General features: G+C 42.3%; 1 protein-coding gene across 2 annotated transcripts in view; it reads left to right on the top strand.

The window, feature by feature from the left end:
- LOC146869129 (butyrophilin subfamily 1 member A1-like) overlaps window positions 1-16,937 on the top strand; it is an 862,288-nt gene that overhangs the window by 272,844 nt on the left and 572,507 nt on the right. The window lies entirely within an intron of this gene.

Raw genomic sequence — 16,937 nt, forward strand, 5'->3', positions numbered from 1 at the left:
TGTGGAAAATACTGTCGGCGAAAGTACAAGAGCAAAGATAAATTCTACACAAAATGTCGATTTGGATTTCCAAGACCTGTTCTTTCAAAAGGAAGAGTCAATAGTTTAATGTCAGCTGTGCGACATACTATTACAAGAAAATCTCCCAAAAATACGTACAACCTAAGAAGAAAAGAAGAGTCAAAATATATAAATGACTACAACCCAGTCATTTTATCCATGTGGAATGCTAACATGGATATTCAGTATGTGGCTGACAATTCTATTGCTGTTGCTCTGTATGTCACATCTTACATCACTAAATCTGAGAAAACTGAATTGAAGGAAATGTGGGAAGAGATTTCTCATGAGAAGACTGTCAGTAAGAAGCTATACAGTTTCAGTTTAAAGATGTTATCGCATCGAGAAATTGGATCCTACGAATGCTCAGATAGGTTATCATCTGCAAGTCTGTACTCGAAATCCAGAAGAATAATTTGGGTAAGTTTAGGCCTTGCAGCAATGTGAAATCGGGTACTGAAATCTGTTGGAGAAATTGAATATTTGGCAGAGAATGACCCGGAAAGTACAGATATTTTGAAATCAAACATGTTGGACACGTATTACCCAAAAAGAAGTCGTCATCTTGAGAACATGTGTCTCTATGAAGTGCTGCAGAACTACATTTTTACACGGAAAGCCACAGAAGACATCAACAATGGAAAATATAAAGTCATTGGTGAGGAAGGATGTTTGGTGAAGCAAACAAAAGGAAGTTTGATTAATCACAGGAAGCTGAGTTGCGACACTACTGACAAAAAGGAATTTTACTACTTAGCACTTTTACAGCTGTTTAAACCATGGCGTTCAGAGGACGAACTACTTGGAGAATTTCATAGCTATGAAGATTCCTTTAATGCATGTAAAGATACGATTGAATGCTGTACTTTCACAAATTATGTACAAATGTTAAATGAAGAAATTGAACAGGAAGCTACAATTGCAGCTGAAGTAGCTAGAGACAGTTCTCAAGACAGCCACAGTTCTGGAACGCTCAGTCAAGATCCCCTAGGACAACCAATCGTAGAAAATGAAGCTGCAATAGCCATGACTGAAGTGGAAATGGCTATGAATCAAGCTCAGGAAGATTTAATAGACTTACCAAATTTGGAACAACAACTGAATGAAGAACAACAACAAATTTATGAAGAAGTCACAAACAAATTGATCATGGATTACTACATGAAAATAAAGAGTGCTCATGCACATCATTTGAACCAATCAGGATGTATGTGAGTGGACAAGCTGGAACTGGAAAAAGTTTCTTAATTAAAGTCATCAGAAGCTACCTACAGCAAAAAACAGATTCAACTTTGTCTTGTGTTGTTACTGCTCCAACTGGGTTAGCAGCATATAACATAAAAGGAATTACCTTACATCGCTTGCTAATGTTACCAGTGGAGCATGAGAACAAAATAGAATATCACAAGCTAACAGGAGAAGCATGCTTCGAAGTTTCAAGAGTGTTGAAGAAGATGCAAGTTCTCATTATTGATGAGGTAAGCATGGTATCAAACTTAATGCTTGCCTTTGTGCATTTAAGAATGCAGCAAATTCTAAAGAGAGACTATGACGTGTTATTTGGTGGAAAACATGTTATAGTTTTTGGGGATCTTCTGCAGCTCACTCCAGTTAAAGGACAACCAGTGTTTAATACTGTGACACATGAAGACACGAAGAAGTCATTAGGAAGTATTGGTAATGTGAATATTTGGTCGTTCTTTTATGCAAGTATTCTGAAAGATATCAGAATTGGACTACTCACAGAAGTTGGCAGAAAAGCATTACAGAGTCGGTTGCTACATAATTTATTTCCAAATGAAGAAATAGTTGCAGAGAATATATACAAGAACATCGCAGAAAAAAATACTGTAATCTGCTTAATGCCAACACTACGTGAATACTCGATATTCAATGAGGAACTTTTGAAATTGGAAAAGGAAGAGATTAAGAAAATGGAAGCAGTGGACAAAATTCAGCATGAAGGAATTACTATTACATTAACAGGCACATTGAAAAATAAATTGGATTCTCTAGAGAAGAACATTTCGAAAACAGTTGGATTAGAAAAAAATCTTTATGTTTGTATGAACTGTAGAGTATTTTTAAGAAGAAATTTGGATGTAGAAAAAGGTTTAGTGAATGGAGCTATGGGTAAAGTTGTGGGTTTTGTGAAGTACCAGAAAAAAGATGGGATTGAATTTTTAAAAATAAAATTTGATCAGATTGAAGAGGTTAAAGAGATTAGTCGTTGTTCAGTCCGTTTTTTGCTTGTAAAAGACTTATATGTACGTAGGAAGCAGTTTCCGTTTTCTCTAGCATATGCTGTAACTATTCACAAGTCACAAGGATTTGTAGATTGTGCTTTTGTAAACATTGGTTCTACTGTGTTCAAAGAAGGTATGGCATATGTTGCTTTGTCACGAGTGAAAACATTATCTGGTTTATTCATGATAGACTTTGATGACTCAAAAGTTAGTGCTGATGCAAATTGTCTAAAGGAGTATAATAGATTAAGAAGAAGCTATGCTCCTCATTTAGGTCAGTATCCTGTGTTTGAAAAACATGTTGTTTCTCAGAAAAGGAGAATTGAGAATATCTGTAATGAGAATGTACAGAAGAGAAAACAAAAGGAGAGTGATGTGATTGCAAGCAAAAAGAAAAAGGACAATGTTGAATAGGTTGTTGGTTGTCATTTTGAAAATAGCTCTGGTGTCAACTGCTACGCTAATGTAGTGCTGAATGTTGTATTGTATCTTGAACGTTTGCAAGAGCAGATAATAGTAAATCATGATAAAAGATTCTGTTCTGTGCTAAGTCTCCATTATTAGAAGCTGAGTATCGATAAAACTAAAATAGAAAGTGATACTGAAATTAGAAATCTTTTAGATGTATGTTCAGGACGTACACAGTTTACTCAAAATGTCCAGCAAGATGCACAGGAATTCTTGATGTATGTCCTTATGGTACTGGAAGATGAAGGCATAGATATTGAGAATATGTTTGGTCTCTCTTATAAATGGGAGCATAGTTGTGAAAACTGTTTCAACACATGCAGCTCTAATGTTGATTCTGAAAGGTTCATATATTTAACATTACCAGAGAGTAAATCAGTGACTTTTAGTAAATTAGTTAAAGATGCCAATCACAACATGGAATGTTGTAAATGTAAATCAGACATGTTTTCAATGTTACTTTTAAAGAAATATGGACAGTATGTAATTTTAATGATGCAACGTTGTAGAGCTGATGGTTCAAAATTGGACACTTTAATAAAGAAGTTTTCAGGACATCAATTATCAATTCCTGGAAAAACATTTGTTGCAATAATTTTCCATGATGGACCTTCTGTAACTTCTGGTCATTACACAGTTTATCTTAAATGTGAAAAAGGCTGGACACTGTGTAATGATTCTCAATTGATTTTCAAGCAACGTTTGCCTTATGATTTACCAAATTCCGATTTAATTTTTCTGAAACCAAAATTTTAGATACAAATTGCAACATCTGAACAAATCATTTTTGTGATTTTATTGGATTACCATCGGATATTTCATCAAAAAAGAATTTAAAAATTACCATTTGGCCTCATGGAAAGGTAACAATTTCTATTGTGGACTTCTTTGACAGATATTATTTTGGTGTATATGCTTATGCAACAAGATTTACAGACGATATTTATTGCAAATAGTTGTTGTTCTTAGATGATATTTGTTATTAAATATGTTACGTTTCTATAAAGGTATGTTTTACTGAGAAGAGATTCAGGGCTTTTTTTAAACAATCTTTCAGATTGTTAATTTTTTTGCCCGCTGTTAAGTGATGAATGCAATTGGTTTCACGATTTACAGTGAAATGCAATATATTCTGAAAACAGCAAAAAAGGGCAAAATATTGTTTTTTAAAATATGAAAATATGTGTACTGTATTCTAAAATGTATTGTTAAATATTAATACTTCTTTTTTTTCAGATTGAGAAAGAAAATTTAGGAAAATTAATCCTTTTAACTAGCAATTAAAAAAAAACATTTATTGTTAATTAAGTTATTTTGTTGGTCAGGTAAGTTTGAAATATCTGTATTCATCACACATTTACTTTCATGCTCCCTTTTTTTCACTTCTCCTCACTCTGCTTTTCTCATTTCCGTTGTGGTCCCTCAAGGACCTTGAAGGGTGAAAAAAACATTTAAAATAAATAAATAAATAAATAAATAAAAACGAGCGCGTACGGCTGGAATTTTAAAAAAAAAAAAATGATTAAAAAAATTAAAAAAAAGTTGTGAGGCAAGGTTGGCTCTTAAAAGAGCCGTTGTGTTAATACAGGGACAGAGGAAGGAAAGAAGGGCAATATTAAAAGGTACCGCACTTGTGCTGCTCTATCTTATTGTCTACTAGAGGAATACTGGACTCCCCAAAAGCAATAAGAGCATAGCAAGTATTGCACCTTATATGTACCCTCTGAAATCGAGGGTAAATGTCCAAAGGAGCAGAATAGGGTGACGCTCCCACCGCAGAGAAAGGGCTCAGCTGAGCTGCCGATGATGTACTCGGCTGAGCTTCTGCAGATGGGCTCGGCTGAGCTGCTGCCGGGGTTGCTGCAGTAGCTCGAGCAAAAGTCGCAGGATGTACATCCTTAATGTGCCTGGACATAGAGAAGATCCCAAAAGAGTACTTCTTCTTAGGATCTCCTCTAGACAAGACACGCCCACAAAGTTTGCAGGTGACTTTTGGAGCATTGACTTTCTTCTGCCCCTCTGGAAATGTGAAATATTGCCAGACAAAAGAATCCTTCTGTTTCCTCTTTCTCTGTCTGACAATGCTCTCCTGCTCACTCCCAGAAGTGGATTGCTGCTCCGCCATTGTCTCTCAAAAGCAGTTCAGGTCCTTCTCCTATGGAATCACACCCTTCGGGTGACAGTTTTTGCGCTTTATAAATACGCAATACAATACAATACATACAATAATGAGGGGAATGGGTGTGGTGTTGGATGTTTCTGGAAATGAAAGAAGTTTAAACCAATCAAAAGTGTTGTTTCTAGATCTTATGACCTACCGTACGCGCTCGGTAAGCTTACAGAGCATGTACGGTAAAAGTACGCATGCGCGTACGTAAGACGTATGCATGCGCGTGCGGAGCACGCACGTACGACGCACGCGCACATGCGCATTAGAGGCACTCGCGCAACCATGTACGTCGGTTCCGCGTAAGGAGCACGTGCGCATGCGCGTAGGACGCCAGCGCGTACGCATCGCAGACGAAGTACGCATGCGTACGTAAATCGCGTACGCATGCGCACACGGAGCATACATATTACATACGCGCTCCGTACTTATAACTTACGGGGCGCGTAGCGTCGACTTACGGTACGCGCATGGTAAAAATTCAATAAAAAAATAAATAAAAAGTTTAAAGGTTTGTAGAAGATATTAACTATGATGTTCAACTATATCTAAACATTTATTTAAAAAAGGTGAACCATTCCATATTGCAGGATACAGTAAATCTATGATTATATACATTGGTAGGATATTGTTTAAAAAAAAAATCTCAAAAAAAATAATAAATAAAAACATTTGCATTTAAAAAACCTTGCAAATTCACTTTAAAAACCATAGGTTTCACACACGTTAAAGTTAGGAATTAGCATTTAAAAAACCTTACAAATTCACTGAAAAAACCATAGGTTTCACACACGTTATAGTTAGGAATTAGCATTTAAAAAACCTTGCAAATTCACTGAAAAAACCATAGGTTTCACACACGTTATAGTTAGGAATTAGCATTTAAAAAACCTTACAAATTCACTGAAAAAACCATAGGTTTCACACATGTTATAGTTAGCTGGACATTTCTCTCGTAAAAAACCATTGAAATTCCCCCGTTATAGTTAGTTCAGCTAACTATAACTCGCGCGCCCGCAATCCACTGCTGATGACGTCACATATTACATCACTCATGACATCACTGATGACATCTCAAATGACATCACTGATGACGTCATCCATGTGATAAATTACCCAATCTTCTCACACCCTAATATAACCTTTGATACACCGACTCAAAATTTCAGAGTTCCATTCTCAAAACCATTCCAATCTCCACTTATTAACTCTTAGGTCTACATACACCTCCACTCATTCACCTGTACAGTCACTCATACTTACAGTCACTCCATAAAAGACTATCATATGCATTTATACACCTATATAGACACTCACACACCACCAATCATCCATAGAGGTACTCTCACACCTACTCAGTCATGCAAATAATCACACTCCCATTTACTTACCTATGCAGTTATACACACTCAAGTTCACTTACTCATAAAAATAGTCCCACATTCTTACGCTCTTATAGAATCATTGATACAAGCACACACTCATCCATACAGTCAATCTTACAATCACACACTCTCACATCTACCCACTTATATACTCTTACACGCATATATACTGCCTTTCACATATGTAGTTAGTCACAAATGTACCACTGAGATATACATTCAATCACTAACACACCCATACATACACTCACTCAACCATACAGTCCATCACAGATCCACTCTTAAAACCATGCACCCACTGAATCACCCACTCACACATCTAGTCACAGAGTCACACACACACTGACCATGTCATGAATGATGTAATATGTGACATCATCAGCAGTGGATTGTGGGCGCGAGAGTTATAGTGAGTACAACTAACTATAATGGAGGAATTTCAATGGTTTTGTACGAGTGAAATGTCCAGCTTACTATAACATGCCTGAAACCTATGTTTTTTTCAGTGAATTTCTAAGGTTTTTTAAATGCCAATTCCTAACTATAGCATGTCTGAAACCTATGGTTTTTTCAGTGAATTTCTAAGGTTTTTTAAATGCTAATTCCTAACTTTAGCATGTCTGAAACCTATGGTTTTTTCAGTGAATTTCGAAGGTTTTTTAAATGTATTAATAGTTATATGTATTTTTATTCTGATTTTTACCGTTTTTTAACTGTTTATTTTTACATATTTTATTTTTTAAATTACATTATATCTTTTTAATATAAATGGAAATAAAAATGTTTTTTAAAATATTGAAACTGAAATATTGTTTTTTTTGTTGAATGTATAAGTGCAGAACTATAAGTGTGTTGGTTAGTTAGGATACTGCATGCATAGTGGATAGGGGTTTGAGGCAGTCCATGTGCTAATGCCTGGCTCGCTGCATGAGTACTTGGATACTGACTGAATGATTAGAGTACTGCAAGGAGAGTGCCTGGGTGAATTTATAAGTGTTAGAATTACTTTTCAGAATCAGTACTGACTGAAAGATGCAGCACTGAGGTCTCTCCTGATAACAGGTGAGTAAATTGGAATTTGTAGTGCTGCTGATTTTAGATGAATATTTTAAAGTTCAAAAACTGCACACTTAGAAAAATTCCCAAGTTATACCAGTCAATGTTAGCCTATGGAAGGAAATTCAAGTTACTGGTAAGTACGGTTAGAATTACTTTTTAGAATCAATACTGGGCTCAAAGATGCAGCACTGAGGTCTCTCCATGTTCACGGGAGTACTATTAAACAGGAACAGGGGTGGGAGCACACCGCTTCAAATCCCAGCAAGGTTCGCCCCTGGCATTGTGGTAAATGCAGTTTCAGTTACTTGCTTGCTTGAAGAGTGTTCGAGTGTTTCGCCACAGTTGGTGCAGATAGTGCTGATCTCTAGACACATGGTTCTGGTTCTTTAACTGTCATAGTTAGAGATTACAGTCTGTCAAATGTGGGGTTTGCTGAGTAGACTGCCAATATCTTTCTCAGGTCAGGTACCTCTCACAGGCATGCGGGTGCTTCATCCATGAGCTCGTCAGCTCAATGACTCATGTTTGTTTATCCTCTGAGGCGGAAGCCGGAGGACTGTTCCTACAATTGATTTTAAAATTGTCACTTTTTCTATGTGTTTGATTTTAAAAAACCTCTGAGCTCACCTGCACGGAAGCGCTGACTCCCACGCACTAATACAGCCCTCCCAGTCCACCCCTGACACAGCGACTCCAGCGCTGATACAGGGAAACGCCCACACCGCCAGCGCGGTCCCAAGGCGGAAGCCACGCCCACTGCGAGGCCACGCCCACCAAAGACTGATACAAAACGCTGATAGCAAGCGCGCCGCATTATTGTTTGTTTATCCTCTGAGGCGGAAGCCGGAGGACTGTTCCTACAATTGATTTTAAAATTGTCACTTTTTCTATGTGTTTGATTTTAAAAAACCTCTGAGCTCACCTGCACGGAAGTGCTGACTCCCACGCGCTAATACAGCCCTCCCAGACCACCCCTGACACAGCGACTCCAGCGCTGATACAGGGAAACGCCCACACCGCCAGCGCGGTCCCAAGGCGGAAGCCACGCCCACTGCGAGGCCACGCCCATAACACCTACTACTAATGTGCCGGCCATACCAGTGCAGCGGACGAGCGCAGCGGGAGCGCCGTTTGTGCGCCGAAGGCGCGCCTAAGGCAAGCCCGTCTGCGCCCGTCCGGCAAGGCCGGGCCTAGGGCCAGAACCCCTGGTGGACAAAGCTGCCCCTAAGGTAAACTATTCTCGTCGGGACCTCCTTAGTCTCAGACCCCCCATCGCCTCCTCATGTGAATATGTTCATGACATGAATGGACCTTTTACCAGCTGTACTCACTGCCAGCCAGCCCAGCTTAAACTCCCCATACGACCCTACAAGCCTTCAGCCCTTAAACTCACTTCGCTGAATTGTCGCTCTCTCCCCAAACACGCGATACTGATCAACCACCTCATAGAAGACCATGAGATAGACATCCTCTTCCTGACGGAAACGTGGCTCACCCCACACTCTGAGGCAGACATGGTGCTAGCCACCCCACCGGGCTTCCTCATTCAGTCTCTCCCTCGCCCATTAGGTAGAGGTGGTGGTGTCGCCATTATTTACCGGGACTATCTCACCTGCAAATCTAACGATGCGCAGATTCCCGACTCTGAAAGCCTACAGTTCACAATCAAGCTAGACCCGACTAACTCACTCGCAGGGATCCTAGCATACCGCCCCCCCGGTCATCCAGGTCTTTTTGCCAACACTCTCCTGGATACAGTAGCAACACAGGCCCACTCCATCACCAATTTCATGATACTAGGAGACTTGAATATTCATTTCAATGACCCTTTAGACTCTGGGGCAGCCGACCTGATCACTGAGCTGGCGGCCCTTGACATCCGTCTTCTTAACTCGGGAGCCACGCACATCAAAGGTCACCTGTTGGACCCTGTGTTCACGAGCACCTCCTTGATGCAAGCGAGAGAATCCCTTCCCCTCCCCTGGACGGACCACTTCCTAGTCTCCTTCCAACTTCCAGGAACTTTTAGGAAACCTCAAAAACTGCCTACTTACACCAGGGACAGGACCTGGTCCAGACTCCCCACTGAAGAATGGGCCAGTATCCTAAAATCAACTACCCCGGCATACGCAGAAGACCCGGCCAACGCCGATAGTACATTTAGAGAGTGGATTACGACCTCCCTGGACTCCGTACTCCCACTCAGAACGCGGGAGGACAAAAACGGTAAATCAGGTTCCGCCCCGTGGTACACCCCGGAACTTCGACTACTCCGTAAAAACTGTAAGAGAGCCGAACGGCTATGGAGAAAAGACTGGCAGAACGCCAGCAAAGAAGCCTATCACAATGCAGTTAGACTTTACAAAACTGCCATTAAGCGCTCCAAAGCTTCCCACTACGATACTCGGATAAAAGAATCCTCCAATTCATCCAGGGAATCTTTCCTTATTGTAAAAGAGCTACTGAAAGTACCAACCACTCCTTCCCCCACCACCCCCCAGGTAGACAGAAGCAATGAATTAGCCACATATTTCAATGACAAAATTGCCCGCATCTTAACATCCCTTCCCCCTCCATGTCCCTTTAGCCACATGAACTATAATTCACCCCCTAGCCAGACTGGAATACGCTCCCAACTTGCGACATTTAGGCCAGTAACCCCCAACGAGGTAGAAGCAATCATGAACAATATGAAAAGCGGATCACCTCTGGACCCTGCACCCATTAGATTCCTTAAAACCGTCGCTCCCGTCATCACCCCCACGCTCACGGAGCTTATTAACAGCTCACTCGCTCAGGGATCTGTCCCCGCTAGCTGGAAAAGTGCGGTGGTGAAAGCACTCCTTAAAAAACCCCAGCTCGACCCAACAGATATGGCAAACTACCGGCCAATATCACTCCTCCCTGGCATCAGCAAGGTAGCCGAGAAATTGGTCAATGGACAACTGTCTCAGTTTCTCGAGGCAAACAACATCCTACGGCAATCCCAAACTGGGTTCCGCCCGGGACACGGCACAGATACCGCCCTCCTTGCCGTCATCGAGGAGGCAAGGCGCATTCTAGATTCAGGAGGGTCAGTGGCAGTGATCCTCCTGGATCTTAGCGCAGCCTTCGACACAGTCAACCATCGTGTCCTTCTCCATCGGTTGGCGACAGCAGGGCTTACCGGGACGGCACTAAGCTGGATAGAGTCCTTCCTTACCGGACGCACGTTCCAGGTATGGGACGGGGCTTACCACTCGTCCACCCTCCCCCTCACGAGCGGGGTCCCTCAGGGATCCTCCCTGAGCCCTACGCTTTTTAATGCATATATGGCCCCCCTTGAAGACGTAGTGACACCATTCGGTATAAAAATAGTGAGCTACGCTGATGACACACAACTGGTCGTCTCCCTATCCCAACTAGACGACCACCCAGATAACCTGGCAAACTGCCTCACTGAAATCCACGGTTGGATGTGTGAATCATCATTAAAACTAAACGGATCAAAAACCGAAGTGATGCTCATGGGTAAACAATGGTTGACCATCCCCCCAGCGGTCTGGCCAGACATGTTCGGGGATATCCCCATCCCGAAACACGAAATTAAGACCCTCGGAGTCTGGTTAGAACCCGACCTCTCAATGAAGACGCAAGCGGCCAAAACTGCAGGTACTTGTTTTGGGCTTATGCGCACTACCCGCAGGATTCTTCCCCTACTTCCACCCGCGTCCAGGAAATTATTAGTCCAAGGGCTCATACTGTCACGGTTGGACTATAGTAATACGGTCTATTTGGGAGCGCCTGAGGCTACCCTGGCGAGACTGCAACGAATACAGAATGCAGCAGCCCGTCTACTCATGAACCTTCCCTCCAGAGTGTCAGCCAAACCTGCCATCAAGGCCCTGCACTGGCTCCCTGTGCGCCAAAGGGTGGAATTCAAAGCCATGTGCACGGCATACAAACTGATCAACGGATCGGGACCTGCGATTCTCAGCAGCCTGGTTACTCCATACAAAGCACCCAGAGCTCTACGGTCCGAAAACGAGCACCTAGCCAACATCCCCAAATTCAAAAGGACACGTACCGGAGGCCGACGCTTCTCTGTAAAAGCGTCCACTGGATGGAACTCCCTCCCACGTTCCCTCAGACTGGAACCCAGTTATCTGATTTTCAGAAAAAAACTTAAAACCCTTCTATTTCCTAAATAAAGCCCTCTCTCCTTCTCCCTCTCATCTGGATAACTAATTTTCATAGCGCGGGGATGCCCTCGGGTCACCAGGTGCTTTACAAGTCGCTAAATAAATAAATAAATAAAAATAAACGGGAACAGGGGTGGGAGCACACCGCTTCACCTCCCAGCAAGGTTTGCTTCTGGCATTGTGATAAATGCAGTTTCAGTGACTTGCTTGCGTCAAGAGTGTTCGAGTGTTTCGCCACAGTTGGCGCAGATAGTGCTGATCTCTAGACACGTGTTTCTGGTTCTTTAACCGTCATCAGTAGATTAGTCTTTCAAATGTGGGGTTTGCTGAGTAGGCTGACAACATCTTTCTCAGGTCAGGTACCTCTCACATGCATGCAGGTGCTTCATCCACGAGCTCATCAGCTCAATGACTCATGGGAGTACTATTAAACAGGAACAGGGGTGGGAGCACACCGCTTCACCTCCCAGCAAGGTTCACCCCTGGCATTGTGGTAAATGGAGTTTCGGTTACTTGCTTGCTTGAAGAGTGTTCGAGTGTTTCGCCACAGTTGGCGGAGATAGTACTGATCTCTAGACATGTGTTTCTGGTTCTTTAACCGTCATCAGTAGAGATTAGTCTTTGAAATTTGGAGTTTGCTGAGTAGGCTGCCAACATCTTTCTCAGATCAGGTACCTCACACACGCATGCGGGTGCTTCATCCACGAGCTCGTCAGCTCAATGACTCACAGGAGTACTATTGAACAGGAACAGGGGTGGGAGGACGCCGCTTCACCTCCCAGCCGGGTTCGCCCCTGGCATTGAGGTAAATGCAGTTTCAGTTACTTGCTTGCTTTGAGGAAATATGAATTTTATGATCAGTTATGTCCCCTATCTTAGACCCCAACGGCTCCATGTATATGTTACAAGTACATGTATGTTCCCTCCAGTTCCAGTTATGAAGACGCAAACACATGTGCGTCCACCGTCAGCATGTCCTCTTTCAGATCCGCCATGAATGGGCCGGATATTCCGTTCCTAAGTATGAAAGGCCACCGACTTTATGTGGTTCATGTTCATCAATTTTGCAGTTCAGGCGAGTAGGCCCTGAATTCTGCCATCAAGCCTTTTCCTGCCTTCTACCTTTGACAGCTCCAGTCTGAGCTCGCATCTGTATCCATGAACTTTGTCCTACTCCCTGCGCGGCTAACGGTGCCTGACTCGGCCTGTTTGCCTGCCAAAAAGCTGTATTTCACCTTCAAGATTATCTGCTCCGCTCCTCATCCAATGCATTCCTGTCTAGTAGTTTAGGTAAACATTCTTCCGGCTACCGAGCAAAGGGCCCGGCTTCGCTGTCCTCATGCAAGTAATTCATAGCCCTGTTACCATGGAAGATTCCTGCCCCCTCGCATCTCATGTAGACATTTAGACGCTTGTACACGCACTAACAGTCAGTATAGAATAGATTTCGTTCGAGAGACCTTTCCTTTTGGATAACACAGTTCTTTAAACATAAGATATTAGATATGATTTAGGATTTAGTTTGACTTGTCCCCCCAGACTTATGTCTCCACATGTAGAGCTAAATGTCAAGTCCCCTTCACCCTCTAGTTGCACGTCAATCACACGTCATGCGGCTGCGCGCGCATCTTTGCCAAGTATTTCTGCTGACATTGCAGGATTCTCTTATGGATCCACCCACTTGTGACATCATGTATAATGACGTTTTTAGTTCACGCCTATATGTACGCCTTTTTCTATTACGTATGTATATCCTTATCTGTCTTATCAACTGTTACGCCTCCTGCATCTGTCTTATTGCAATTTTTTTCATATATAAATGATTACCTGTCAATAATGTTTTGCCTTCCCTTCCTGAACCCTCGTGGTGATGGAATATGATGCCTACAGTTCGAACTGTAATTCCTTTGTAGAGGAATAAAGCCTTTCAGAACCTCTAATACCACGGATTCTGCCTCTTATTTTACTGAGTTATTCTTACTAGATTTTACCGCATCAAAAATAGTACAGGTAATTAAATATTTACCACATAAATTGGCGCCCGAACAGGGACACTTTCTCATCTCACGCGCCGGAGGTGCGTTGCAGGCCCGGTCTCCTGCCACAGCTGGACGGACAACAACGCGTACCCGCAGGATTTCCTGTATCTCCCTCCTGCCAAGCGGGGGTGACTGAGGCTGCGATCAACACCCAGACGAGGCGGTGAGAAGTGCGAACTATCCCGACCAGAGCCTAGCTGAGAGAGCAAGATCCGAGGTATACAGAGGCCCACCAGGTTCCGAAGTTCCGCGTCGAGTCGAGTCCAGTCCGGTCCAGTCCAGTTCAGTTCCGAGGCCTTCCGTTCCGTGCTACCCGGTGAGTACCATTGCCGGGGAGGCATTCAGACGTGCACATAGTTTGTGCCGGTCAAGACGGGTTTGGGTACACAAATCCGGTCTGCACTGTTTCAGCAGTGTATCTGTACTGTTTAGCAGTATATCTAGTATGTCTTATATATAATTCAGTATCATCTAGTGTTAGTATTATGCCAGTAACCAGTTTCCTATTAGTTATCATTGTTCGTTAAATGTTAAATGTTAAATGTTTTAAAAAACGTTCTATACATTGTGGTATGAATGACTGTTCATTATTGTGTTTATTGTATTAAGTGTGTTCAAGATTAAGTAATCAGATCTAAAAATGCCGCTCTTTTCGAAATTAAGACAGATCAAAACTAGAAAAGGGGTACTCGAAGAAGCTGTTCCCATTCCACCTAGGGACACTCCAGGGTACTTCATGTATCATAAACATGGCCTAGATGCCGTATTATTTCTTGATTTATGGGTGGACTACACCAAGGATTTACCAGAAAGTCAGAGGTGGCCCGCAGCCGGGACCTGGGATGCAGATTGCATCATGAGAGTAGAAGAAGAATTATGGAAAAAGAAAGCTAGACAGTCACAGAAAGATGCCATTGAATTATGGCGTAAAGAATCATATAGACGTACAGAAAAAGCGCTCAGACAGGAGGATAAAAGTAAGGAGAATTCAAATAAAGCCCGAGAAAATATATTAATAGAGGAAGGTACCCGAGTAAAAGCAGAACAAGTAGACAGACAAAGAAACACCCTTATGAATGGTATGTATCCTCTTTTGGCCGAAGGGTTACCTAAGGCTACCCCGGAAATACCGAAAGACTTGCCACCTCCATTGCTCCCGATAAAAGCACATCCCAAAGCGCATCCCAAAACAGCAAAAGACGTTTTCCTTTCCTCCTTTTTAGACGATGTAGCTCCCGAGTATGCTAATACCACACCACACACACCGCTTGCCGATGGTGTTCAACACCAAGATCATCCGTCTGTATCCCCCCAACAACAAACTCCTACGCACATTCCTACAGGTCCGTCTGTTTCTACCGTTTTTCCCGCATCTACAATTTCTATTTTACGTCCAACAAATCCTTTCAAGCCCAGCACCTCAGACAGTGCTACAGGAGGTACAACAGACATTTTTGCCACGCCACCGCGAGGAAATAAACAGACCCTTAGAGATTTAGCACTCCAACGTACACCCCAACTAGCAACTTCCGACATGTTTAAAGAACATCTTGTGGATTGTAGATATGATCCAGTGCCAGGTAAGCAGGACAGACTGCTACTGTCATCACTACGTATACGACGAGCTACAATGTATTTAACGACGATACCAGGAATGGTTGAGCACCTAGACAAAATATATCACTTTGTCCAATCAGGGCGAGGCCCTGAAAGTATTAGCGAAGCTATGGAATACCAGAAAGTGGATGTACAAAGACAACTACTACGATTTTTTATAAACTGCGTGATCAGGAACCAAGACAGGCCTGAGGCAGATCCTGGTACCATGCAAAAACTTGCCAAATGGGGCCAGAATATATCGGAAGAGAAACATGATAGACAGGCGTGTATAGTCGCCATGTACCGAAAGATCCGCAAGGAAGTAGAACGAATTCATAAAGAAAGATTAGAAGCAGACAGAATTGAATCAGAGGGAGAGGTGGAGCAAGAATCAGAAATAGCCGCAGGACAATTAGAAACGATGGCTTATGTAGGTAGAGGAAGACCTCATAATAATACCAGATGCTTTAATGATCCAATACGTCCGATACGCCCAGAAAGTAACAGAAATTTCCAAACCCCTATATTAAATATAAGGTCTCCTGAACATTTATTCCAAGCCGCTGATAAATTACTCCGAGACCGAAGGGGGTATCATATGCTTGACTCTATGGATGAACAAGAATTAGCCAGGTCAGCAGTCCTATGGGCTGACAGTCCCGGAAAATACAGTGATGATGCACTAGCACACACGTTTTTGAACCTTACCCCAGACGAACAGCGTTTAGCTGGTATATACATGATTCAGCAACTCCTTATATTGTATAAAAGCCAACACTCTGATCCTGGTCCCCTACCTGACATATTGACAGAATTACTCACGAATAGATGGAGAGGTTCAGGTACTGATTTAATTAAAGAAATTCTAGAATTTCGAAACCAGTATATTGTCTTCGTATGCCCAGAACATGTCTCAGTTCCCATCAAGGAAAGAACAACGTATTACATGGACAGACAGAATCCCTTACGCGAAGTGCACCCAATTAGAGGTGACGACAATAATTTCCAACGAGTATTTGTGTACACACCTATAACTAAAATTGAATTATTAGAAATGAAGAAAGTAGTACCTAGCCATGACAAAGACCCAGCGGGTTTCCACCGTGAGATAAAAGACATGTTACTCATGGGAGAGTATACCTACCCCGACATTATGAAAATATTAAAAGTACTAATGCCTGCTGGTGTCTACGAAAAACTCAAAGAAAAGGATTGGGAGGTGGGAGACCAAAAGATAGATTGGACAGCATTAGAAACCGAAGAAAAAGCCCGAGCTGCAGGTTCAGGGCTTGGGGAAAAGACTACAGCATTACCAGGATTACTAGTGCAGGTACTGCCACGTTTATTAAGTACGAAAAAGGAAGACTGGGGTGCAATCTCAGCCTGTAAACAAAAGCAAGATGAAGACACTAGTGATTTCTATTCCCGATTTGAAAAATGTTTTGGTATTAATAGTGGCATAAAAGCAAGTAGCGAGTCATATCCACATCTGTTTGTGACAAAATTAGTTGAAAATTCTCTGCCCCAAGTCAAGAATAGAGTATTAAAATTCGAGAGTACCTGGCAAGGTAACACCCCGTCACAGATGTTACAAATGTTACAATATCACCACAATAGAATTAGAGAGGAACAAGAACATGAACACAGACGTATGAAAGACACGAAAATGAAAATGCTTGTGGCTCAGTCAGTTCCAGCTGACGGTCATAAAAAGGGTGATTCCGCAGGTCCTG

Source organism: Triturus cristatus, chromosome 1_1, assembly GCF_964204655.1.
Source record: "Triturus cristatus chromosome 1_1, aTriCri1.1, whole genome shotgun sequence".
In the NCBI taxonomy this organism is placed as follows: Eukaryota; Metazoa; Chordata; class Amphibia; order Caudata; family Salamandridae; genus Triturus; species Triturus cristatus.